Source organism: Pseudophryne corroboree, chromosome 6, assembly GCF_028390025.1.
Source record: "Pseudophryne corroboree isolate aPseCor3 chromosome 6, aPseCor3.hap2, whole genome shotgun sequence".
NCBI classification, from domain to species: domain Eukaryota; kingdom Metazoa; phylum Chordata; class Amphibia; order Anura; family Myobatrachidae; genus Pseudophryne; species Pseudophryne corroboree.
Genome location: NC_086449.1, coordinates 470,232,392 through 470,258,903, shown reverse-complemented (window position 1 = coordinate 470,258,903; position 26,512 = coordinate 470,232,392). Strand labels below are relative to the sequence as shown.

Genomic DNA, 26,512 nt, shown 5'->3' with positions numbered 1-26,512 from the left:
AAATGAAACTTTGCTCACAGTTTTTAGCATACAAAATGTATCAAATCCAGTTACCCATCCAGTTCAAGCCCGATCATCAATCTGGTTCCAGTCCAATCATCATTCCAGTTCTTGTTTGGTCACCTATCTGATTTCAGTCCAGTCAACTATCCAGTTCCAGTCTGGTCACCTATCCAGTTGGGCTCACCTCTACCAATACATCTACATTACAGTCCAAGGTCACTAGTCAGCAGTCTCTACTGTTCCTCCATGCTTACTAACTTCATGAGCTGAAGCTGGATCAAGCCTTCTAGCTTCCTCCATACTCCGGCTCTGTCAGCTCCAGCCACTCACACCTTCTGCAGATGGGGTTGGCCCATACTGGCCTATGATTTACTACTTTGCAGATTCTATAGTAGCCTATATTCTATAATAGTCAAACAAGAAAATAAGATTCCGCACAGAAACTTTTGATATTTATTACATAATGATCTGAAAAAACAACATGGAGACCTTTTAACGCTCTTAAATCTGGGTAATACCTTCATGTTGGTGGCGCTCCCTAGAGTCAAAGAATACAGAGTTACAAATGTATAAGGAAAGGTAGTCCCTTATTTTGGGGCACACTTTAAGTAAATTGGTTTATGAATGTGTTAAAACATAACTTTTAATAATGTTTCAGAAAAATCCTGAATATCTATGTAAATATACAAAAAAAAAGTCAGAGAATATATCTTTCCACTGTCTATACACAACTTTTAACACAACTTTTATTGAGTAGTGGCTAGAAAACTATCCTTAAAAGGGCTGGAGTTAGTGGTCAATTTGTATATCTGTTTAACAAATAGTGAAAAAATTGTGTAAAAAAAATATTGATTTAATAATGCATAAAGAAATCCTTACTATTATATGGTGAAAATGTTGTGGACAATTTTATAAGAAATCCCAAATCAATAATTTACTTCAAGAATTACTAGATTAATTAGGCAAATTTCCTTCAGTCTACTCCTGGCGGTGACCACAATGGTCAAATAAAGGCATCATTTATGCTGACAATTATCACTAAAGTCATGTGATTGCAGTATTGCAGAGGTGCAATAATAATGAATCAAAGCATATCTATACCTTTTATTTGAACAATCAAACAATAATAAAGAATGTTTATTTGATTATATATGATCTTGTACATTAATGTATATAATAACTCCAATGATAAGGCAATAATTCAATGACTTAAGCAAAGATCAGAATGAAAGGAGACAAATTCTGCATGGGTCACAGCAAGTTTAAATAGGCATATTCAGTCCACAAATGGTAACAATCATAAGTAATCCTATTTACATATTGTAAAAATTATATAACCCCTTGCGCTAATAGAATCAAATTGAGGCAACAGGACATGAATATACTCAATACATTAATTCCTTTATGATATTTTTAATATCTATAAAATCAATCATATAAAGACAAAATAGCATCAAAAAATTAATTAATATGCGCATATAAAAACCCCAATGATAATAATAATTGAGCATAAGAGGTGGATCATATATCTATATTGCTATAATTGACCGCAGTGGACTAATCCGATAATTGTAAAAATGTTGATGTCCTTATTTTATTCCTAAATAGGACAGTCCCATAAGGTATGCTATAAATAATCTCCTGATTTGAATATCGTATAGTGTAGCTTGAATGAAGTTTTTTACCAGTTCATGGAATTGTCCGTGTGCTCATGGAATGGTAAGTTCTCACTGGGGGAGAGATGTCCTGAATCCTAGAGGATAAAGTCAGACACCCGGGGCTCGGTGCACTGCAAGCGCCTGATGGCTAATAAAGCTCCCGTTCTCCAACCACCACAATTGGTGTCCTCCGTCTCCCACTAGACTGCCTCACGTGAGCAGTGCACACACCTTTTGGCTTTGGAGGATACAGTCTGGCTCCCGGAGCTCGGCGCACCGCAGGTGCCTGTCAGCTGGTTATGCTCCCGTCTTCAAGCCACCACATATAGCGTCCTCCCTTCTCCTACTTGTCAGCCTCAAACAACAGCGATGCACATGTATTCACACCGACAGGGACCAACAATTGGTGTCAACTGGGTCACAAATAGGGCACTTTCACTGACGCGTTTTGCTCCCATTTGAAGCTTCCTCATAGAGTGAAAAACTGTAAAAATGTAGCCCTTTTTAAATAACAGCCTCATAGCCAATTGGTGCAATCATCCACATAGATATAGAACACCTGTCTTAGATCCACCTCCTGATCCACCTCTTTGCTCACCTTTTTCTTAATAAAACCTCTAACATTAGATCATCATATACCCGCCTGTCTACAAGTTCACATACATTTATAAAATAATAATAAAAGTATATATACACACACACATAAATAAATCTACTCCCATATACAAGAAAACTAATCCTTGTAAATAATAATATAATATGCATACACATATATATTCTCAATCCATAATCATAATTGACAATACACAGGAATAATATAAATGGTAATTTCCATGCGTGTATACAAATGCAATCAAATTAAATGAAACAGAAATGAAAATAAAATAAATTTATACAAAACAGCAATCTTCTCATATCTGGTCATGACTCTGACCTCTAGAATCCTACTCTACTAAAGGACCATCATCCCGTGTCTGTCATGTTACCATCTATCTACCTATATAAACTCCCCCCAATGACCCAATGGTGTTATAGGGGATTTAGTTTCACTAACACCATTGGGTCAGAGTAGAGTAGGATTCTAGAGATCAGAGTCATGACTGGATAGAGTAAAGGTAGAATATTGGTCTCCAAGTATTAGAGCCATGGGATCAGATCCCGCTGTGACAAACCATTAAGATTAGAAAAAGGTCATGTATATTTTTTATATATATATTCTTTGTATCCATAAACACGATAATTAGCACAGATCATTTATAAATATATCTGTTTTTAATATGATTGTGATTTTTGTATTTATATTATGTTTTGTATGTGAACAAAATAACTATATAGGTTGAATACATCTCCATTGAAAATTAGGTATAAGACTAAGATTGAGGATAGCTTTGAGGCAGTGCATTAGTTTACCATAACGCAGGCTATGAGTTTGATTCCCGGATGGTACATATTTCCTAGTTTTATATGAGAAGATTGCTGTTTTGTATAGATTTATTTTATTTTAATTTCTGTTTCATTTAATTTGATTGCATTTGTATACACGCATGGAAATTACCATTTATATTATTCCTGTCTATTGTCAATTATGATTATGGATTGAGAATTAATATGTGTATGCATATTATATTATTATTTACAAGGATTAGTTTTCTTGTATATGGGAGTAGATTTATTTATTTATGTGTGTGTGTATATATACTTTTATTATTATTTTATAAATGTATGTGAACTTGTAGACAGGCGGGCATATGATGATCTAATGTTGGAGGTTTAATTAAGAAAAAGGTGAGCAAAGAGGTGGATCAGGAGGTGGATCTAAGACAGGTGTTCTATATCTATGTGGATGATTGCACCAATTGGCTATGAGGCTGTTATTTAAAAAGGGCTACATTTTTACAGTTTTTCACTCTATGAGGAAGCTTCAATTGGGAGCAAAACACGTCAGAGAAAGTGCCCTATTTGTGACCCAGTTGACACCAATTGTTGGTCCCTGTCGGTGTGAATACATGTGCATCGCTGTTGTTTGAGGCTGACAAGCGGGAGAAGGGAGGACGCTATATGCGGTGGCTTGAAGACGGGAGCATAACCAGCTGACAGGCACCTGTGGTGTGCCGAGCTCCGGGAGCCGGACTGTATCCTCCAAAGCCAAAAGGTGTGTGCACTGCTCGCGTGAGGCAGTCTAGTGGGAGATGGAGGACGCCAATTGTGGTGGTTGGAGAACGGGAGCTTTATTAGCCATCAGGCGCTTGCGGTGCGCCAAGCCCCAGGTGTCTGACTTTATCCTCCAGGATTCAGGACATCTCTCCCCCAGTGAGAACTTACCATTCCATGAGCACACGGACAATTCCATGAACTGGTAAAAAACTTCATTCATGCTACACTATACGATATTCAAATCAGGAGCATAACTTATGGGACTGTCCTATTAAGGAATAAAATAAGGACATCAACATTTTTACAATTATCGGATTAGTCCACTGCGGTCAATTATAGCAATATAGATATATGATCCACCTCTTATGCTCAATTATTATTATCATTGGGGTTTTTATATGCGCATATTAATTAATTTTTTGATGCTATTTTGTTTTTATATGATTGATTTTATAGATATTAAAAATATCATAAAGGAATTAATGTATTGAGTATATTCATGCCCTGTTGCCTCAATTTGATTCTATTAGCGCAAGGGGTTATATAATTTTTTGTAGGTTTGCATCTGGTTTACATCAGGTGGGATTTTTTGGCTACATCCACAAGCCAATTTACCTTCGCTGCTTTATGTGATCTGTAGAACATATGGGTTCTTATTAAAGTATATATATTAATATTCAAGTTGATTGTATGTATATGCGAGGTGGGTGTATGTGTGGATTCATACATATACCTATACGTATCTATACATATATACATATAGTGATTAGCGCCAGAAACAGGTAGTGTTTTCTATTTACATATTGTACCTTAATATGAGTTAGTCGCTTATGCTGGACTATATGAACAGTGAGAACAAGTGTCACCTGTTGAGGAGACATTGGGGGTCATTCCGAGTTGTTCGCTCATTGCCGATTTCGCAATGGAGCGATTAAGGCAAAAATGTGCATGTGCATGGTACGCAGCGCGCATGCGCTAAGTATTTTAGCACAAAACTTAGTGGATTTACTCACGTCCGAACGAAGAATTTTCATCGTTGAAGTGATCGGAGTGTGATTGACAGGAAGTGGGTGTTTCTGGGCGGAAACTGACCGTTTTCTGGGAGTGTGCGGAAAAACGCAGGCGTGCCAGGATAAAACGCGGGAGTGTCTGGAGAAACAGAGGAGTGGCTGGACGAACGCAGGGCATGTTTGTGACGTCAAACCAGGAACAAAACGGGCTGAGCTGATCGTAGTGTAGGAGTAAGTCTCGAGCTACTCAGAAACTGCTAAGAATGATTTATTCGCAATTCTGCTACTCTTTCGTTCGCAATTCTGCTAAGATACACTCCCAGAGGGTGGCGGCCTAGCATGTGCAATGCTGCTAAAATCAGCTAGCGAGCGAACAACTCGGAATGAGGGCCTTTATCTTTAATTTCTATACAACTGACCTGGGTCATCTTTTTTAAACTCTTTCAGTGAACAGTTGTGACCACAGGGTTCCCATTAAGGAGGTCAATCCCGGGATGGGGATCAGAAGGATCCCGGGATTTTGCCCCAAAAATGCCGGGATTTGAAACCCAGGATTGGAGCCTCCAATCCCGGGATTCACGGTATTACATTGTGCTGAGCACTATAGCACAGCGCTGCCCGGCTGTACGGCATGGGTGGCACTAGCAGCGGGGTGTTTCTAAAGCTGATGTGGGCGGCATGAACAAACGCTGACTGCGCCGGCATCATTTCAAATGTAGCACCGGACGCCAGCCAATCGGAGCTGGCGGACCAGGAGCCAATCAGGAAAGCAGGCACAGCTGCTGCTCCTGATTGGCTGCCGGACTGCCCAATCTGGCTGGCGGCCAGCGCTACATTTGAAATCCCGCCGGTGCGTTCAGTGTGTGTCCATGGCTGTTGCAGTCCACCTATAATAGTAAGATTCTTTTGATACCTAAACCCACCCTCCCTGTTCTCTACATCGCATCCTCCCTCCCACACTGCTCCCTACATAGCATTCTCCCTCTCGCATTGCTCCCTACACCCTTCTCTGCCGTCCACTCTCCTTGCTCCCTACTGCAATCCTAGGATTCCGGGAATCCCAGAATTGAGTTTTTCAATCCCGAATCCCGAGATTGAAAAAATGGGTCGGGATTGGCCTCCCTAGTTCCCATATTTCTATGTAAGTATTATCATGGAGTCATAAGGTAAGTTATTTAGGTACTCAATGGTTTTAGTAATACAGCTTAGGAAGAATGAACCCTTACTCATTCAACTTCTGGTTTTATGGATTCTCATTTCCTTGACAATTCCTCCTTTTGACAAATTCCTTTGTCACACATTATTGCCCACTCTCTCATATACGTTTGCTTGACCTCCTTCTGGACTAGGAAGAAAGTTCACCACATAATATACATAGTTTGGAGGTGGTTTCTCAGGTAGAAAACATTGATTGTGGGGCATCGTCTCTCTGTACATTGGAACATAATCTGATTGCAGAACTGCAAAGAAAGATGGGTCAGCTGCAAATTTAGAATTACCCTGGCCCATCATGTAATACACAAATAGTTGATTGGCCTATCCTAGCTACTATTGCTAGCGGTGGTGAGTTTATACCTCCCTGTAGACTAATTATATCCCTCTTTCTAGTCTCTAATCAATGTTCTTCCAATGTTTCCCAGACATTATTTATAACATTTTCCTAAGTTACAGAAACTGTTACTAAGGGTATCCCAATTCAGATGTCATTGGCAAATATGTGCAAGCCCAATAATGAGATTCATTATTAGCTTTGGCAATAGTGTGATGAATAGTCAATATTGCATTTATTTCCTTTGTTCACATGCCCATAGTCTGTGATAGTTACATAGTTACATAGTTAATGAGGTTGAAAAGAGGCAAAATGCCCATCGGGTTCACCTGTATTCTGTCTTAAGCCGAGTTCATTATAATGTCCCAATTGAAATAATGTTTTATGTTTAGTTATCAACTGAAAATCATGTTCCTCCCAGATTAAAACTGTCAATATTTCAAATATTATAACCTTGAATATTTTTTTCAGTCAGAAATGTATCCAATCCGTTTTTAAATGCATATTTAGTGTCCGCCATTACCACCTTCACTGGCAGGAAATTCCAGATCCTTATTGCCCTAACAGTGAAGAACCCTTTCCTAAGTAGCGTATGCAATTTTCTCTCCTCAAGCCTCAGCGAGTGACCTCGCGTTTTATTCAGAGTTCTTTTAATAAACAATTCCTCTGATAACTCTTTGTAATTTCCCTTTATGTATTTGAAGGTATTGATAATGTCTACTCTTAGACACCTCTTTTCTAGTGTATACAGTTTCAACCTAGTGAGCCTTTCCTCATACTCCAGTTCCTCTAGCCCTTTAATCAATTTAGTAGCACGCCTTTGAATCCTTTCGAGTTCACAGATATCTTTTTTATAATGTGGTACCCAAAATTGAACACAATATTCCAGGTGCGGACGTACCAATGATTTGTACAGCGGCAGGATTACACTCTCGTCCCTTGTCTCAATTCCCCGTTTTATGCACGCTAGCAACTTACTTGCCTTCTTTGCTGCATTTTGACATTGCCTATGGTTGTTTAGCCTATTATCAATGAGTACCCCCAAACCTTTTTCCAATACTGTTACCCCTAGATTTTCTCCATTTAATATGTAGGTTGTAAGTTTGTTTTTGGTCCCGAAGTGCATATCTTTGAATTTTTCTATATTGAATCCCATTTTCCATTTAGACGCCCATAAGTTTAGATACGTCATTCTGCAGAGACTCCACATCTATTTCTGAATTAATTGCCTTACACAATTTAGTATCATCTGCAAAGATTGACACTGTGCTTTCCAGGCATATTTCCAGGTCATTGATAAATATGTTGACAGTAGCGGTCCAAGGTGGTCATTCCGAGTTGTTCGCTCACTAGCTGCTTTTAGTAGCCGTGCAAATGCTAAGCCACCGCCCTCTGGGAGTGTATTTTAGCTTAGCAGAAGTGCGAACGAAAGGATCGCAGAGCGGCTACAAAATAATTTTATGCAGTTTCTGAGTAGCTCCAGACCTACTCAGCGCTTGCGATCCCTTCAGACTATTCTGTTTCTGTTTTGACGTCACAAACACGCCCTATGTTTGGCCAGCCATGCCTACGTTTCCCCAGCCACGCCTGCATTTTTATCTGGCACTCCTGCGTTTTTCTGTTCACTCCATGAAAATGGTCAGTTGACACCCAGAAATGCCCACTTCCTGTCAATCACTCTGCGGCCAGCAGTGCAACTGAAAAGCTTCGCTAGACCTTGTGTGAAACTACATCGTTCATTGTAATAGTACAACGCGCGTGCGCATTGCGCCACATACGCATGCGCAGAAGTGCCATTTTTTTACTTGATCGCTGTGACCGAAATCTGCTAGCGAACAATTCGGAATGACCCCCCAAGTACGGACTCTTGTGGTATTCCGCTGACTACTGGTGCCCAGCTGGAGGACATCCTATTGACCACTTCATCGCTGTACCCTGTTATCCAGCCAATTACTTATCCATGTACAAACAGTTTTTCCTAGGCCAAGCTCTTTTAATTTGATGATCAGTCTCCTGTGAGGCACTGTATCGAAGGCTTTTGCAAAATCTAAGTATACCACATCCACTGCTTTTCCTTGGTCAAGATTGTTGCTCACTTCCTCATAGAAACTAACTAAGTTAGTTTGGCATGATCTGTCCCTTACAAACCCATGCTGGTTCTTGCTAATAAACTTAGCGGCATGCAGATACTCCTGTATGCTATCCCTTAAAATTCCTTCCAATAATTTCCCCACTATAGATGTAAAACTAACTGGTCTGTATTTTCCTGGATGATTTTTAGATCCCTTTTTAAATAATGGCACTACCTCAGGTATACGCCAATCCATAGGTACCATGCCTGATCTAATAGAACTATTGAAAATCAAGTATAGGGGTCTTGCTAGTTGTGACCTAAGCTCCATAAGAACCTTCAGGTGAAGTCCATCAGGTCCAGGTGATTTATTAATCTTAATTTTGCTTAGTCTCTCCCGGACTATCTCCTCACTTAAACAAGTATCTAGCCAGGAATCCTTGCTTTCACTATCGTTATGTACTACTCCCACCATCGCTTCTTCTCTGGTGAACACCAATGAAAATGTATTTTTTCAGTATTTCCACTTTTGTTTCGTCATCATTTATAAATACTCCAAATTCATCTTTTATTGGACCTATGTTCTCCCTTCTTAACCTTTTACTGTTTATGTATTTAAAAAACTTCTTAGGATTGTTTTTGCTCTCTATAGCTATTTGCTTTTCATTTTCAATTTTTGCTGCTCTTACTGCTTTTTTGCATTTTTTATTGCATTCCTTGTAGTACTGAAATGACTCCTCCGTTCCATTAGATTTCAATGCTTTGAAATTGCGCTTCTTATTATTCATTACTTCCTTGACCGTCTTATTAAGCCACATCGGTTTGAGTTTGGTACTCCTGCGTTTGCTGCCCATGGGAATGAATTTGTCAATATTGCTATTTAACAACCCTTTTAATGCATCCTACATTTCCGTAGTGTTCTTAACATCAAACAAGTCTTCCCAGTCAATGTCATTAAGTGCACCTCTCAGCATACTGAAGTTAGCCTTCCTAAAGTTAAATATTTTGGTTGATCCCTTGTAGTGATGTTTCTTGAAACTGATGTCGAATGTGATCAACTGATGTCGAATGTGATCACTGTTACCCAAGGTCTCCCCAACTTTCATGCTTGATACAATGTCCACATTATTAGTAATTACTAGATCCAGAGTAGTTTTACCTCTAGTTGGATCCTTGACTAATTGAGACAAGTATTGATCCTTTAACATATTTAAAAACCTGTTGCACCTAGCTTTATCACATGAATCATTATTCCAGTTTATGTCAGGATAATTAAAATCGCTCATCACTAGGATGTCTCCCAATAACACAGCCTTTTCAATTTGCCGCAAGAGTTGATCTTCTTCATGTATGCTAATATCCGTCTGTTTGTAGCACGTACCTATGACTAGTTTTTTTGCATCTATACCCCAACTTGAGATTTCAACCCATAGTGACTCCACATTATCCCCAGTCCCCTCGTAAATAACCTCCTTTAAGTACGGTTTAAGAAATGGTTTAACATAAAGACACACACCTCCACCTCTTTTGTTAGCCCTGTCCCTGCTGAAGAGAAAATACCCATCCAAGTTTGCAACCCAATCGTGAGAGTCATCCCACCATGTTTCTGTAATACCTATAATATCATACTGAGCCTTTAATGCTAACAATTCCAATTCCCCCATTTTACCTGCTAGGCTTCTTGCGTTCGCAAGCATACATTTTAGCTTAGTGTTTTCCTTGTCCGTTTGTTTTTTTAAGGGTATCCTTTCATGGTTTACTAGTGCTCCCTAGAGTTACTCCTACTGCCAGTTCTTCTCCTCACTCCCTCTCCTCCTCCCCCATCATACTTACTTTTCCTTTTGATCCACCCATTTAGTCCTTCTAAGCCCTCCGCCCCATCATAAGTATTTTCCCTTATGTTACTTACATACTTATCCCTTTTGCTACTTACATCAATTTTAATATGCTGTAATGATGAACCACAATTGTTGTTAGTTAATATTTTGGCATTATCATTGTTATTACCCTTTTTAGTACCCTTGCAGGCTGCTCTTTCCCCCTTCTCCACCCCCATTTAGTTCACTACCACCATTTTTACTATTCTCACTGCATGACCCATAGTTTCTAGGTAAACCCTCCCCTCAGGCACCTAGTTTAAAAGCTCCTCCAACCTTCCAACCATCCTTCCCCCCCCCCCCCAGCACCACAGCCCCCTCCTCATTCAGGTGCAATCCATCGTGACAAAAAGATGGCGCCTGACTGAGAAGTCTGCCCAGTGTTCCAAGAACACAAACCCCTCCTTCCTACACCAGTCTCTAAGCCACACATTTACCTCCCTAATCTCCCTCTGCCTCCCTGGGCTAGCACGTGGCACAGGTAGTATTTCAGAGAATATTACCTTAGATGTCCTTGCCTTTAGTTTCTGGTCTAAATACCTATAATCTTGGACATCCCACCTACTACTTTGTCGTTGGTGCCAACGTGCATTAAGACCGCCGGGTCCTTCCCAGCCCCTCCCAACAATCTATCTACCCGGTCCACCCGCGATGTGCTGCACTGGAGCACCCGGGAGACAACAGACCGTATGGCGATCACGATCCCAGTAGCAGATTGCCCTATCTGTCTTCCTGATGATAGAGTCCCCTACCACCACAATCTGCCTGGGTACCTCTCTCTCTTTCAGCCCATCCAAGCCAGAAGGACCACTCCTCTGGTTGCTAGAGGGAACAGTCTCCTCCCGCTCCATAATTTCCTTGCTATCATCCACCAAATCTTCGTCCAACCGGGCAAATTTGTTCGGGTTTGATAGCTCTGAGATGTCGTGGCCCCCCCCCTCTTTTTCTTCCTTCTAACAGTGAACCAGCTGGCTACCTGGTTGTCCTCGTCTACCAGTGTCTACCCATGCAACTCCTCCACCGTTCTATCTAAACTTTGCTCGAGAATGTTAATCTCCCTCAGTTGCGTAATTTTGCTCTAGATCAGTTACCTGGGCTTCTAGGGCAACCATTCACACACATCTCGCACAGATGTATTCACCCTGGGACGGATGCTCCAGGTGTGCATACATCTTGCACGACATGCACTGAGTGAGACTCTCAAACTTGGCCCCTCCCATTTGCTTGAAAACTCAACTCCCTATTAACTTCCAAAGAACAATGCAGAATAATACAAAGAAAAATGCAAGCAATGAATACAAACAATGCAATACGATATTGACTATGACCTAGCTGTGGAGAGAATCAATATTCACAACACAGCAGAAATAGCCAATTAAGGCCCTCATTCCGAGTTGTTCGCTCGGTATTTTTCATCGCATCGCAATGAAAATCCGCTTAGTACGCATGCGCAATGTTCGCACTGCGACTGCGCCAAGTAACTTTGCTATGTAGAAAGTAATTTTACTCACGGCTTTTTCATCGCTCCGGCGATCGTAATGTGATTGACAGGAAATGGGTGTTACTGGGCGGAAACATGGCGTTTCAGGGGCGTGTGGCTGAAAACGCTACCGTTTCCGGAAAAAACGCAGGAGTGGCCGGAGAAACGGTGGGAGTGCCTGGGCGAACGCTGGGTGTGTTTGTGACGTCAACCAGGAACGACAAGCACTGAACTGATCGCACAGGCAGAGTAAGTCTGGAGCTACTCTGAAACTGCTAAGTAGTTAGTAATCGCAATATTGCGAATACATCGGTCGCAATTTTAAGAAGCTAAGATTCACTCCCAGTAGGCGGCGGCTTAGCGTGTGTAACTCTGCTAAATTCGCCTTGCGACCGATCAACTCGGAATGAGGGCCTAAATCACATACACGATGAAGTAGGTAATCAATACATATCTGAGTGGGCCCTCTCCTGCGACTCCGCTACTCCTCCTTGCAGTTGATTCGCACCTCCTTCTCACTTGCTGTACCCAACTTCCGGCACCAACTTCGTCCTCAGTTCGCAGTCGTCCACAGCTCGCAGTTCAGTCATCCTCAGCTTGCAGTCCCTTACACGCGGGCTGTGTCTGCAGCAGCAGCACACTCTCACTCACCCGACAGCAGCAGCCCCTCACACACTTACTCTCCCCCTCTCACTTCCCCCAGCAGCAGCACACTCTCACCCCGTGTCTGTAGCAGCAGCAGCACACTCTTACTCACTCAGCAGCAGCAGCTTAGCACACTTACTCTTCCCCAGCACTTACCCTCCTCCTCACACACTGCAACACTTCTTTATCCCTTCATACACTTACTCTTCTTCCTGGCCAGGGAATTACATCTTTGGAAACAGAACCAGTGAAGTTGTCAGCTGACTGTCCTCAGGTTGGTCTTTGGGTGGGTTGTAGTGAACCTTTTTACAATGCAATATGTCTATCCAGGTAAACTTCTCTCTGACTTTAACAGCTGTTGGAGTCATCAGCAACACCTGATAAGGTCCTTCCCAATGATCTGACAGGGAGCTGGAATGAAAAACATTTTAACATAGTAACATAGTAGTAACATAGTACATAGTAACATAGTATCTAAGGTTGAAAAAAGACAATTGTCCATCAAGTTCAACCTATTTGTGGCCTCCTATGCATGATGATTTATCTAAAAAAACTGATGCTGATGTCAGCCATTGCATTTTATCCCTTTTTATAGTAACTATAGTGCGTGACTATGCACCATAACCCTGGATATCCTTATCCATTAGGAATTTATCTAACCCATTCTTAAAGATGTTGACAGAGCCCGCCATTACAACTCCCTCAGGCAGGGAATTCCAAACACGTATTGTCCTTACCATGAAAAAGCCTTTACGACTTATTGTGCGGAATCTCCTCTCATCTAACCTGAGCGAGTGTCCACGAGTCCTATGTGTTGATCTGGCCAAAAACAGGTCCCGCACAAGCTCTGTGTTTTGTCCCCGTATATATTTGTAGATATTGATCATGTCCCCTCTTAGTCTCCTCTTTTCCAATGTAAACATGCCTAGTCTTTCAAGCCTTTCCTTGTATTCCATCGTCTCCATGCCCTTAATTAGTTTGGTCGCCCTCCTCTGAATCTTTTCTAGCTCCAGGATATCCTTTTTGTAGTATGGTGCCCAGAATTGTATACAGTATTCAAGGTGTGTCCTTACTAGTGATTTATATAACGGTAGTATAACACCCTCGTCCCTTGCATCAATTTCCCATTTTATGCATGCTAATATCTTATTAGCCTTCCTTGCTGCCATCCTGCTTTGGGTACTGCTGGTGGTCACAGATGCTGGTCAGGACATTTGGCATGCTGGGTGGCCATGCCCTGCGATGGGAGGCCCCCTAGCATGTTAAAGAAAGGATTGCAAATTTAGCTTTTAGCAGAATCTGCAATCCAACCTGAATAACCCCCATAGGCCCTCATTTTGAGTTGATCGCTGTGGATCTTCGCATTGCAAGCAGCGGGGAAGATCTCAAAGCGCACGCGCAAAAGCGACGATGCACATGTGCAGAGTGATCTGTGCAATGAATGTGTAGAAATACAAACTTTTTGAGTTCGCAGTGGGCCAACGACAAAGGGGCGTGTTGAAGGCGGTGCAGGGGCAAGGCTTCGCTAGCTCACGAAAATGGGCGTGATGGTGGGTGTCTACTGTGGGAGTGTGCTAAGGATAGCAGGTGTGGCTTTCACATCGCTGCAAAGCTGATAGTTGGTGCTGCACAACAAGTGTTTGCAAGACGAACACAACACAGGAGTAGGTTTTCAGCTACTTACAGCATGCGATCTCGTGCTACAAGTTGCTGACAGGCCGTAGCTAGCTGATAATTGGCAATAAAAAGCAGCTGGTGAGCAGCTAATAGCTCAACAATGCAATTGTTACTGAGTCAGTCACACAGACGGTATGTGCATTTAAATTCCTATGAAATGTGATTTTACAAACCCATTTCAAAATCAAAGTCCCTGACAAACATCACACATGTGTCTTATTGTAAAATACATGGGTATTTGCTAGGTTCCATATGTCTGTTTTGTGTGGAACGTATTGGCTAAGTGTTTTCACTAATTTATTGAAATTAAAAGTGCAACCCATAACCATGCCATGTTTTCAAGATTGCATCCTTAGTTTGGTCACTCCTATACCAACATTACCCACATAATGCACGCTAAGCTGTAAAGTTTTGTCATACTGTTGTACCTAAGACATTGCAAAGTCTGATTTGGTGCACTTGTCAGTTTTTCAACTATGGCCTGTTGCCCCTAGTAACCAAACTGCTTCGTGCCAATATATTGTGTTTTAAGAAACAGAAAAAAGTTGTGAATGCATTTAGAGCTATGAGATATGCAATGATTGTGGGCTTTGTCCCCAAACATAATACAGGTTGAGTATCCCTTATCCAAAATGCTTGGGACCGGATGTATTTTGGATATCGGATTTTTCCGTATTTTGGAATAATTGCATACCATAATGAGATATCATGGTGATGGGACCTAAATTTAAGCACAGAATGCATTTATGTTACATATACACTTTATACACACTGCCTGAAGGTAATTTTAGCCATTATTTTTTATAACTTTGTGCATTAAACAAAGTGTGTCTACATTCACACAATTCATTTATGTTTCATATACACCTTGTACACACAGCCTGAAGGTCATTTAATACAATATTTTTAATAACCTTGTGTATTAAACAAAGTTTGTGTACATTGAGCCATCAAAAAACAAAGCTTTCACTATCTCACTCTCACTCAAAAAAGCCCGTATTTCGGAATATTCCGTATTTCGGAATATTTGGATATGGGATACTCAACCTGTATTAGCATTTGTACTTGTAATACAAATAAAAGCAGCAAATGTTTATTAAAAAAACAATAAAAATAAAACAATATCCACACAAATAATATGTTAATAAAATAATTTTACTAATCGATAACGAATTTAGTTACACCAATACAATAAGCAAACATGCTCTAGCAATAAACACATGCCAGTGCAAAAAAATCAACCACAGAAGCTAGTAGTCAGGGTCCCCCATCTACTGGTCAACAAACAATATACCAAACAGCTGGCAATTCCCTGCCAGAGGATCCTATAGCTCAAACTGAGGAAGATTCAGGGCACACTACCAAAAGCCAACTAGCCACAGCACGATATGAAGAGGAAGGTGGCTAAAGTTTACAAGAGAATGCATCACAGGCTACTAACAAAAAGAGAACCCACCAAACCCCATTCAGCATGAGGGAGTTGGCCATTCTGGGCGCCACAAGCCAGAGAAAATACATTTTGGCAACATTATAAACATGGGTGCTGGGAAATGTGTCCGCATCTGGAGAGACTTTACTTTTTCATCTTTCACCCCGCCTCAAGTGGCTGGTCACTGGTAGGTCTGTGAAGTGACCTTCGAGGGCCCTGCCCAGTGGGCTCTACTTCCTGGGCAGGGGTAGGGGAGGGGCCAGGTGTTGGTGGCTCCCTGCCACTGTGGGTAAGAAGGACAGCCATGTCCTGGAGACCTTGTCCAACTCGGTCTGCCAAATGTTGAACAGAGGAGGTGAGCTCGGATAAACCTTGCCTGATTTCTGCCAGACCTTGGCTGATTTCGCCCACACCTTGCCGAACACAGGTGGTATGCTCAGTGTGCCGAAGGGACATCTCGCGTATCTCCCGGGTCATCACATCATGAAATTGGCTGAGCCGATCTCCATGACAACACATTTCGGTCAGAATCGCCAGGAGAGAGGGTTGGGTGTGTGTGTGGGGGATGGGGCAGTGTGTGGCTGGCTTGGTGGAATGACTGGCCCCACACTGGAGGTCTCATTACTTCCCTCAGCCTCCGCTAGATGCCCCTCCTGTGACTCACCAAGCTGCCCCTCCTGTGCTGTGTTATGGGCAAAACAGAGATATTAATGTGATACAAAAGGGGACAACAATAACAAGAAAACATTAGTATCAACTTCTAAACTGAGACATAAAACACTTTAATATATATGTAAGACAACTTACCGGGCAGGTCATGTGGGCCAAACATATCAGGCATGTCTGTGTCCATATTGGACACCGCAAGCACCTCCTCATATGTCACACAGGGCATCGCCAGCTCCTCTAGGTTGGTAAACTCTACAGGGGCAGGGGGTGGTCCTCCCTTTGTTGCCCTCGAAGCATTCCACTACGCAGACCGTTTTGCCTTCAGGCGGGACTTGAAGTCAGCCCAACTACATATATGGTTGGTTTTGGGGGAAAGGTGAAGAAAAGAAAGAACAATCAATGTTTCATTCGATTTTTATACACTTGTAATGTTTTAGGTTGCTATAGGTAACCTCACATTTAAAAAAAAAAATTTTTTTTAAATAGTGTATGCAATTCTGTGTCAGTATGTACTTACCGTCTTCGGACTTCTGCTGGGGTACGGACTATTGGGCCAACTTCATTTATGCGGTCAGTAATTTCTCTCCAGATGCTGTCTTTCACCGCAGCACCCATGGTTTTACTGCCATAATGTATTTTCTGCATGGCTTGTGGGACCAAAATTGCCAAATCCCTCTTCGTAAATGGGGGCTGGCGCTTTCTCTTTTTGCTTGGTGCCTGTGATGCATCTTCCTGCAAAGTTTCACCACCTTCCTCTTCACTGTGGCCCTGGCTTGGTTGGGTTTGAGTAGTTAGAACAGAATCTCCCTGAGTTTCATTTACAGCTTCCTCTGGCAGGGCCTCTTGTGTTTGTGGGTCAGTAGATGGGGTGCTGGAGTACTGGGTCCTGCAGTACTGGGTCCTGCACCCTCATCCGCTGCACTGGCCTGTGCTAGATGGAGTCTTTGCTGCTGCAGGCTCAGTCTTCTCGCTGCAATTACCCGCATCTGCTTCTGCAGCTCTGCCTCTCAGTGTCTATTTCGCTTACATTGGCCATATTGGTGTTGGCATGTGCGTCTGAAATGTGTGGCAACTTTTTATTCCTGCGTATGTATGTTTGTGCGGGAAATTGCACAGGTGATATAAACAGAATGTTTGGGCGTACTTTGATTACTGGCTATTTAAGCGGCATCCATGCGGTCTACATTTGTGGGTGTATGCAGGAGTTCAGTGGTGTTGCAGGAGTTCAGTGGTGTTTGCTGTGGAGAGAGCTGGGTTGAGTGAAATATTACAGTTGCAAAGGCGTGAGAGGTATGATTTGTTTTATCTCTCTGCTAACACGGGTATCCACTTTGGATGGTGCGACTCATTGTAGTGCGTACGCCCAGCGTGGGTTTTTTTTTTTGTTTTATGTAAGTTTTTATGCATTTTTTACATTCTTTTAGTTCTTCTTTAGGGTGCATATTTATTTCCCCCCCTTTGCCCAAGTGATGCTTTTTTTTCTTTTTGAGAGAGTTTTTTCTGCTAATTGCTGGTAAGTATGGACAAGTTGCTTGCTGTGCTTTGGGTGGAGATGGTTAGTGATTTCTGGGTTAGTTTACAGGAGTTTCTGAATCTGTTTGTTCTTCTTTAGGGTGCATATTTATTTTTCCCCCTTTTGCCCAAGTGAGGCTTTTCTGCTAATTGCTGGTAAGTATGGTCATGTGGCTTGCTGTGCTTTGGGTGTTTGCCTTTGGACTTGTATGTCTTCTTAAACGTACGCATGTATGTTTTTTGGTGTGTTGCATTTATGTTTAAGGTAAGTATAAGACAGCAAAGTTTTGTTTTACAGTGTTTGCGGTGTGTGTTGGATTAGTGACTTATGTCTTGTTCTCTTTACCAGCCTAATTTTTTTTTTTTCTTGCCTCCTGCTCTATGACATTCAGATATGGAGTACATGCCGGAAGTAAGTTTACTTTGTGGAGTTGGCAAATATGTGTCTGTTTAAATTTTGTAAACACATTGGATGTTGTATTTATTTTTGTTTTGGTCATTTTAAAGATGCTGTTTGCCTCATATCTTGCCTCCAAAGACGCCCAACCCTAACCTGACCCTCATCCTCGAAGGCAACGGAGGCATGCAAGGCCTAGTATTTTCCGTACCCGTGTCACTCTTTTTGGTATGCCAGATGATAAGGTTTTACGGCGCTACAGGCTGCCTCCTCATATAATCCTAGAAACTCTCTCCATAATAGAGAGTGATCTGGATCAATCGATTCGGTATCCTACAGCAATAGCAGCATTGACACAATTCCTTGCTGTGTTACATTTCTGTGCTATGGGATCCTACCAGCACGTCGTTGGCGTGCTGGTAGGTATGTCTCAGGAAAAGTTTTCAAAGGTCCTCCGTCGCGTCCTAGACGCATTTTTTAAATGAACAAAGCAGTTCATATCAATGCCATTGGATGCTGGTGCCCTGGCTGTGGTGAAGCAGCAATTCCAGGAAGGGGGTAGTCACTTCCCACATGTTATTGGGGTTGTGGATGGGACACATGTTCCACTTGTGGCACCAAAACATAATGAGGAAATCTATAGGAACAGGAAACTGTTCCACTCTCTAAATGTGATGGTTGTTTGTGGCCCATCCCTCCAGATTCTGTCCCTGAATGCAAAGTACCCCGGGACTGCCCATGATGCCCATGTTGGCAATCAGGGATCTGGCAAAGATTAAGAATGATAGAAGGCCAAGACATGTGGCTATTGGATGAGCATTTTGGTATATTATTTTTGTAGTGGTTTTTTTTTTGGTATGTTGTTAAATCTGTAAACTTATGACGTTATTGTGTTTTTACAGGAGATCCTGGATATCCTTGCACCCCCTGGCTCATGACTCCTTACAGCACACCCAGGCCAGGGCCACAGTCCGAGTTTAATTCCGCGCTTACTGCTACTAGGCAGCTGGTGGAGCGCACCATTAGGGTCCTGATGGGACGATTCTGTGTGCTCCACCACACTGGTGGCGACCTCATGTATTCGCCAGAAATGGTAAGTAAAATTGTGGTCCTGTGTGCCATCCTCCACAATATTGCTGTGAGGAGTCACCTGGAGCTTCCTCGATCATAGGAATTGCCCAGAGAGGATGAAGAGCCAGGGGTTGGGCAGACATTCAGACCAGGCACGGAGGCGCAGTGTGGCCTGCCCTTAGGGCAAGAATAGTTTGGCAATATTTCAGGTATGCTTATGCTATTAACACATTAGCTTCATCATTATGGTAATATTGTGTACAATGGTGTGAGTGAGGTTGAACATATGTGAATGTAGCTTACAACTGGATCAAATCCTAATGTAGTGTGCCAAACATTTGGATCACATGGTTTTTATTTAAGTGTGCTGTGTATGTGTTTTGAGTCGATCCATAAGTGACTGTGAACAAGAGTCGTCTGTAATTGGCCATTGAACAAAAGTTTTGTAGCATTTTGTCTATATATAATGTAAAGTACAAATTTATTTGCATTGTGCTGGTCCAAAAAGTTTATGTTGATCTGATTTTTATTAGGTTTAGGTTTTGTATTGACATTTATGTTCCCTTATTTCATGAAACTGCTTACAAACAACGCCACCACCTGACCACACTAATTCTAAAATCTGCGTTGGTGTAGCTGATTTCTGCATCCAAATGTGGTGAGTTTGAAAAAAAACCCAACCCTCTCTCTCTCTCTCTCTCTCTCTCTCTATATATATATCAAATAATATTCGCGTCTGTGAAAGCTTTCAAAATGTTTACCCCAACCTGTCAGTGTACTGATATTAATAAAGTTTATCAATAACGATGACCACATCATACTTTGGCCAATCAACATGCAGCATACACTATAAATATATGCCCATGTAAGGAAAACGCCATTGGCACCATGCGAGCAGCCGCATTCTCGAGGAAGAAGCTGCGGCTGCTAATCGCTGTAATGGACCGCCACGTAGGCCGCACGGGCCCATACGTTCCCAACTCGCGGAAGCATGCAGCCTATGCAGAGGTCCACAGGCTACTGTGGGCTAGGGTCCGCACAAAGCAGACCATAGTGCAATTGGAGCGGCGGTGGTTGGACCTCCACCACCGTCAGTCTGAATTGCTGGCGCAGCTGCACCAGCAAATCCGCCAACGTAAGTAATACGCAATTGAAGGTGTGTTTGCATGAGTGAAATTTATAGCGTTACAAGTTCAAATATATTTTCAAACAGCATTACACATCACACTTGTACTGTATGTTTAGAGACTGTGTGTGATGTCGGCTTGCAGGACACATTGGGGACCAGAATGGTTAGGGGGTAATGTGTAGGGGGGTGGTGAGTCACCACACAGGCTGTAGGCTGGAGAAATACAGCATTTTGGTTTTAGAGAAACATGTAGAGTGCATGCAGTGTGTTCCTTCATTAATACATACAGAAATGACAGGAAGCAGGATCATCACTATGTGTTTAAAAAAAAAAGTCTGTAAATAGTCCTGTGTAGTGTGGATTAGCATATGTGTTATGGAGAGTGAATGTGGGCAAGCAGGAGATTGAAACCTATAGGGCCAGGTAGTATGGCAAGACACAGTGGTTTGCCACACAACTCCCGTGTACTCCTGTGCTACAGTACATTCCAGTGTGTGTTAGCTATCTTTTTTGTGCAATATTAATAATGTGTAAGGGTCACAAAATACCCAGGTCCAAAAATAACACACACGTTTCTCAAAATGTATTGTATAAAATGTTTTAAAATGATGACAGTAATATTTACAGTATGTTTGTGATTTTTTTTGGGAGATTCACCATAAAGCTACTGTTTTATATTGTGTTTTTAGGCCAAGCACAACGCCAAAGGCAACAGGAGGAAGACGAAGCCCCCCCCCCCCCTCAGCAAGCGGAGGAAAATCATAGATCCTCTTCCTCCTCTCCCTCTCAAACCACCTCCCCCCTCAACAACCCACCCCACATCAAACCTCATCCTCTTGCTCCTCCTCCCCCTCTCAACCCCCCTCTCAACCCCCTTCCCCCCTCACTCTCCCCCCTCTCACTCTTCCCCTTCACCCCTCTCAACCCCCCTCCCCCTCTCACTCTTCCCCCCTCTCAGCCCCCCTCCCCCTCTCACTCTCCCCCCCTCAACCCCCATCCCCCTCTCACTCTTCCCCCCCTCTCAACCCCTCTCTCTCTCACTCTTCCCCCCCTCAACCCCCCTTCCTCTCTCACTCTTCCCCCTCTCAACTCCCCTCCCCCTCTCACTCTTCCCCCCTCTCAATCCCCCTCCCCCTCTCACTGTTCCCCCCCTCTCAACTCCCCTCCCTCTCTCACTCAACCCCCCTCAACCCCCCTCCCTCTCTCACTCTTCCCCCCCTCTCAACCCCCCTCCCTCTCTCACTCTTCCCCCCTCTCAACCCCCTCCCTCTCTTACTCTTCCACCTTCTCAACACCCTCCCCTCTCGCTCTTCCCCCCCTCTCAACCCCCCTCCCCCTCTCAATCTGACCACTCCTCTCAACCTCCCTCCTGCTCTCAATCTGTCCACCCCTCTCAAACACACTCCCCCTCTCAATCTGTCCACCCCTCTCAAACACCCTGCCCCTCTCAATCTGACCACCTCTCTCAACCCCCCTCCCCCTCTCAATCTGACCATCCCTCTCAAAAACCCTCCCCATCCAACCTCCTTTCCCCATCCAACCTCCCATCCCCTTTCAACCACCTTCAGCCATGTCATGTGACCCTGAAGAGTGGGCAGTAGAGGCCCCTGACGAGGTGGTGGGTGCTCTTCCGGCATCAGAGGGGGAGTAAGTAATTTGTGAAACAGAAATGTAATTGTAAGCAGTTTGAAATGTATATTCAACTACATGTGTTAGCAAACTGGGTCCATGCAAATGCTATGCTGAAACACATTCCAACATCCCCTGTCTCAGCGTATGGTTTAAGGCATGCTATAATTGAGTCTGGTCATGCTTGGATCTGTAGTTCCACAGCAGATGTCGACACGCAGTTTGCTGACCCTGGACATAGAACACAAATGGTGAACCATGCACACTCCAGATGTGGGTGAAGTAGACAGGCCAGCGTGGCAGGCTCCTGTTTTAGCATAAAAAAATGCAGGCCATGCTGGTATGTATAGTTCATCAACAGCTGGAGGGCCAAACGTTCAACATCCCTGACCTAGCTAGTTAAAGTGTGTTTTGTGCCTTGCTTCTATATTGCCTAATGTGATAATGTAATTTTCTATTGTTTACATTCATTACAGATGCTGCAGATGGAGATCCCAATGTGCCAATGTATACCATCTTGGACAGGATGGCGCACCACAGCCGTGGCTTACTAGCAGGAATAGTGGCTCTGAAAGCCCTTTTGAAAAAATGAAGTTTATGAAAATACTGTTAAAAAAAAACATGTTTGCAAAATAAAAAGTTAAAAGGCAGAATTGGTGTGTTGTCATCTGTATAATTAAAATAACATACTGCTTATCTAGATATGTTTCCACACATGCAAACGGTTAAAATGAAGAGTGAAAAATGACTAAATAATCAACTCCTAGCTGACACTTAAATACCAAAGGCATGACAGTTAGAAGCTAATTGTTTGGTACTTTAGCACTCCACATTTTAAACCTTCATTGCGGATTGTTATTGTGCAATTAGGTGGACAAACTCTTCCTTTTGAAGACTTTGAACACTTAATTGGACAATCACATTACTAATCCTTAGCCTAATTGGTTTTAAAATTGAGAAAGGGATGGGATGAAATATTTAGCAAAAAAAACTTAGCACTGTGCGAATATTTGCAAGCTAACGAAACCGTGTGCAAGTCTGCCAAGGTATAGCACATGTACGTTAGTGTATGTGTTGCTAACGATACGTTTGGCAGTCATGCGAACGGTTCGCTATCATGCGATGCTCAGTAATGCACACCTACTTTGTGCATTACTGCATGCTCGTTTGCAGTAGTGCGTGGTGGGCGTTTGTTTGCATTCGTGCGAAGTGTTCTCAGCTGTGCATACGCTCCTTGCGTACATAAAATATAGCGAACAACTTGAAATGACCCCCATAGTCTCTATAGTTTGATTAATCCTCCTGATCCTGCCACTGGACTGTCTGTGGGTGATAAGGCACATGAAGATTTTGCTTTATGCCAATCATATCACACATTTCTCTGAATAACCATCCTGTAAAATGTGTACAAAGGGCTGAGGATATAATTTGAGGTAGCCCATACCTAAAGACTTATTCCTGCTTCTTAGCAGTTCTACTAGCTGTTGCCATGGCTACAGGCCACACCTCTGCCTATTTCTAAACACTTTATACCCACTAAATAAACTCATACATGTCTTACTTTTTGAAGTTAAATGACATTTTTTTATATCACCTGAGATGCAAGCTCTGCAGCAGGAAGGTGTGATGTTGTATCAGGTACTGTTCTCCCAGGCTATATCAATGGAACAAACCTCTGCAGCAGGTAGGTAAGTCATAGTAGTTTTATAAAGATGCATCATATCATAAGCGATCTGCGGTAATGTGAGAAAAAGGGACTTTGTTGCTGCTGGCTTGTCATTTGTGCTGTGTCACTGCCCTTCAGCTTCCTAGCTGACTTCATTTCCTGCTTCTAGGGGGGAGATCTCCTGTGGACTAAAAACATGTAGCATAAGAAAATGCAATGATTGTCCATCTGCTGTACAAGATGCAAATCTTAAATTCATTTATACCTTTTTCATTTTAATTTGTTAAACTATTTTATTAATTTGTACATTTGTATTTAAAGTACTTGAAAATAGTTATGTGCTTAGGGGGTCATTCCGAGTTGTTCGCTCGCAAGCGGATTTTAGCAGATTTGCTCATGCTAAGCCGCCGCCTACTGGGAGTGAATCTTAGCATCTTAAAATTGCGAACGAAGTAATCGCAATATTGCGATTACACACCTCGTAGCAGTTTCTGAGTAACTTCAACCTTACTCGGCATCTGCGATCATTTCAGTGCTTGTCGTTCCTGGTTTGACGTCACAAACACACCCAGCGTTCGCCCAGACACTCCTCCGTTTCTCCGGCCACTCCTGCGTTTTTTCCGGAAACGGTAGCGTTTTTTCCCACACGCCCATAAAACGGCCTGTTTCCGCCCAGTAACACCCATTTCCTGTCAATCACATTACGATCGCCAGAACGATGAAAAAGCCGTGAGTAAAATTCCAAACTGCATAGCAAATTTACTTGGCGCAGTCGCAGTGCGGACATTGCGCATGCGCATTAAGCGGAAAATCGCTGCGATGCGAAGATTTTTACCGAGCGAACAACTCGGAATGACCCCCTTAGATCTTATTAGTGTGCTCAATAGTTTTATAACAACCTTAACATCATCAACAAGTGTGTCTTAAAATCACATATTTTCAAAAAGAATTTTCCAAAATCATAACAAATTGGTCTTAACATTTCACAATTTCTTCTCATACATATAAATCAATACACATTCCTTCTTTCATTTATTTTTACTGGTCTTTTGAAGCTTACACAACTTTACTGGCTTATGTGCAGCTACGTGACCCTTATGACTGCAAATCATCTTTCAAAACTTTACAGACTTGTGTTAGAGCTACTGTAAAACATATTACTAAACGACAATCATTTGTATCCAAAATCATGTATATCTCTACATTCTTCCCTCTGAGACGAAAAAGTAATTGTAATAAAATCAGAAAGCATTACAGCTTTCAATAGGGAGGTTATTATATGCGTGCAACTATATTAGATATTTAAGCACTAAGTATTATCCGAACTTATGGAAATTGACAATTGAAAGGAGTGGCTACAAAGACAATGGCTGATTTAAAATGCTGTTATAAAATTACATTCAACCTAAATATATACATGTACCGTATATATGTGTAGATATAGCCCCAGCAAGATGTAGTCACAATGTCTGTGTTCTGGATCCTGACAGCCATGATGCTGGCAACAGAATCCCGACACCTGCAGGAATGCCGGCACCAGAATACCGACCGTCTGGATCCTGAACATAAGTATGCCCAAGTGGGTTAGGGTTAGGCTGCAGGGACAGAGGGTTAGGGGGAGGGTTAGAGTTTGTTTCCTGCTGCACCCCTGTTAGGATTACTAACTGTCAGGAAGCCGCCTTTGGGATTTAGACTGCTGGCATCTTCACTGCTGGTCTCCCGATCCCAAGCACATGTATATAATATTACAGTATTCCATTTTTAGGAAGCATAGTTACAAATTATGTCCCTGGAACATGTATATTCTTTTTTTCTGCAAACAGCAGGAATTGTGTGTGAAGTAGAGCCGAATAAAGTTCATGAACATATTAAAAAAACAACAACAGCTAGTAGCTAAGTATTACTCAAACCCTTGTTTAGGATAAACTGAATATTCCTAAGATGCCTGTGAACTCTTATGTTTTACAAAATACCTTAGGTTATTTATTTCAACACTCGCCTGTACCACCTGAATCTGTCCAATTACTCTCGACACACCCAGGGGTATAAATCCACAGCAGTAGCTCCTCCAAATTGACTGTGTAATATCTAAGCTCAGTTCCCACTAAATTAAGCTACTCAGAGTTTCTGTGCTACTTTTTAGTGTGTTTCCTAAAGCGGTGCAGTTCTGCCATCCTACTGCACCGCTACTGCTGTCTAACCCAGTCCTTACTTGGTGAAGCTAACCTGTGCTCCCAGATGGTGCAGTTTTCCCTACTGCTGCAATTCTGACACCTAACCTGTATCTACACCTGTGCAGGCCTTTCCACAGACTGCACAGTCAGTTCCCATTTGATTCTGCCTTCCTGGTTCTGGTCCAGGTCCATAATCGTTGCCATCCAATCCAGTTTCCAGATTTCTATGCAGTCCTGCAATTATCATTGTACTATAGAGTATCATTCTGGTTCCAGGCCTTGTCAATTCACTGTGTCAATCCATCATTCCAGTTCAAGTCTTTCTCAAGAAAAGCTTCACATATTTCAGTTACCACAGTACCAATCTGGTTCCAGACCGGTTAATCGACTGTTCCACTATTCTCTGCAATTCACCAATTCAACATCGTCTTCATGGGTGCCTTACTGCACCACCTATTGACAGAACCTATACTACAGTTCATTCATATTCACATTTCTCATTAAATGCAGGCCTGTCGCTACCCACTCAGCAGAGTCTGCAAAGCAGGAAGGAGCTGGTCTGGAGAGGCGCTCTCCCTGCTCTGCTACTCTCTGCTCTCTGTGCTCTTGCTGCCAACAGCATGATGAAATGTGGCTAGGAGCTCTTCAGTCAGCTCACACACTGATCTCCCATCACTTCCTCTCAGGAGCGCACACACTAACAGCCTGCATC

General features: G+C 42.5%; 1 long non-coding RNA gene across 1 annotated transcript in view; it reads right to left on the bottom strand.

Moving 5' to 3' along the window:
* Positions 1–6,059: 6,059 nt before the first annotated feature.
* Positions 6,060–26,512, bottom strand: part of LOC134932629 (uncharacterized) — a 135,453-nt gene continuing 115,000 nt past the window's right edge. The window contains exons 3-5 of the long non-coding RNA XR_010179429.1: positions 23,555–23,814; positions 12,652–12,858; positions 6,060–6,285 (exon numbers count right to left, since the gene is read on the bottom strand). This is a non-coding gene — a long non-coding RNA (uncharacterized LOC134932629). The remainder of the gene's footprint in view (positions 6,286–12,651; positions 12,859–23,554; positions 23,815–26,512) is intronic.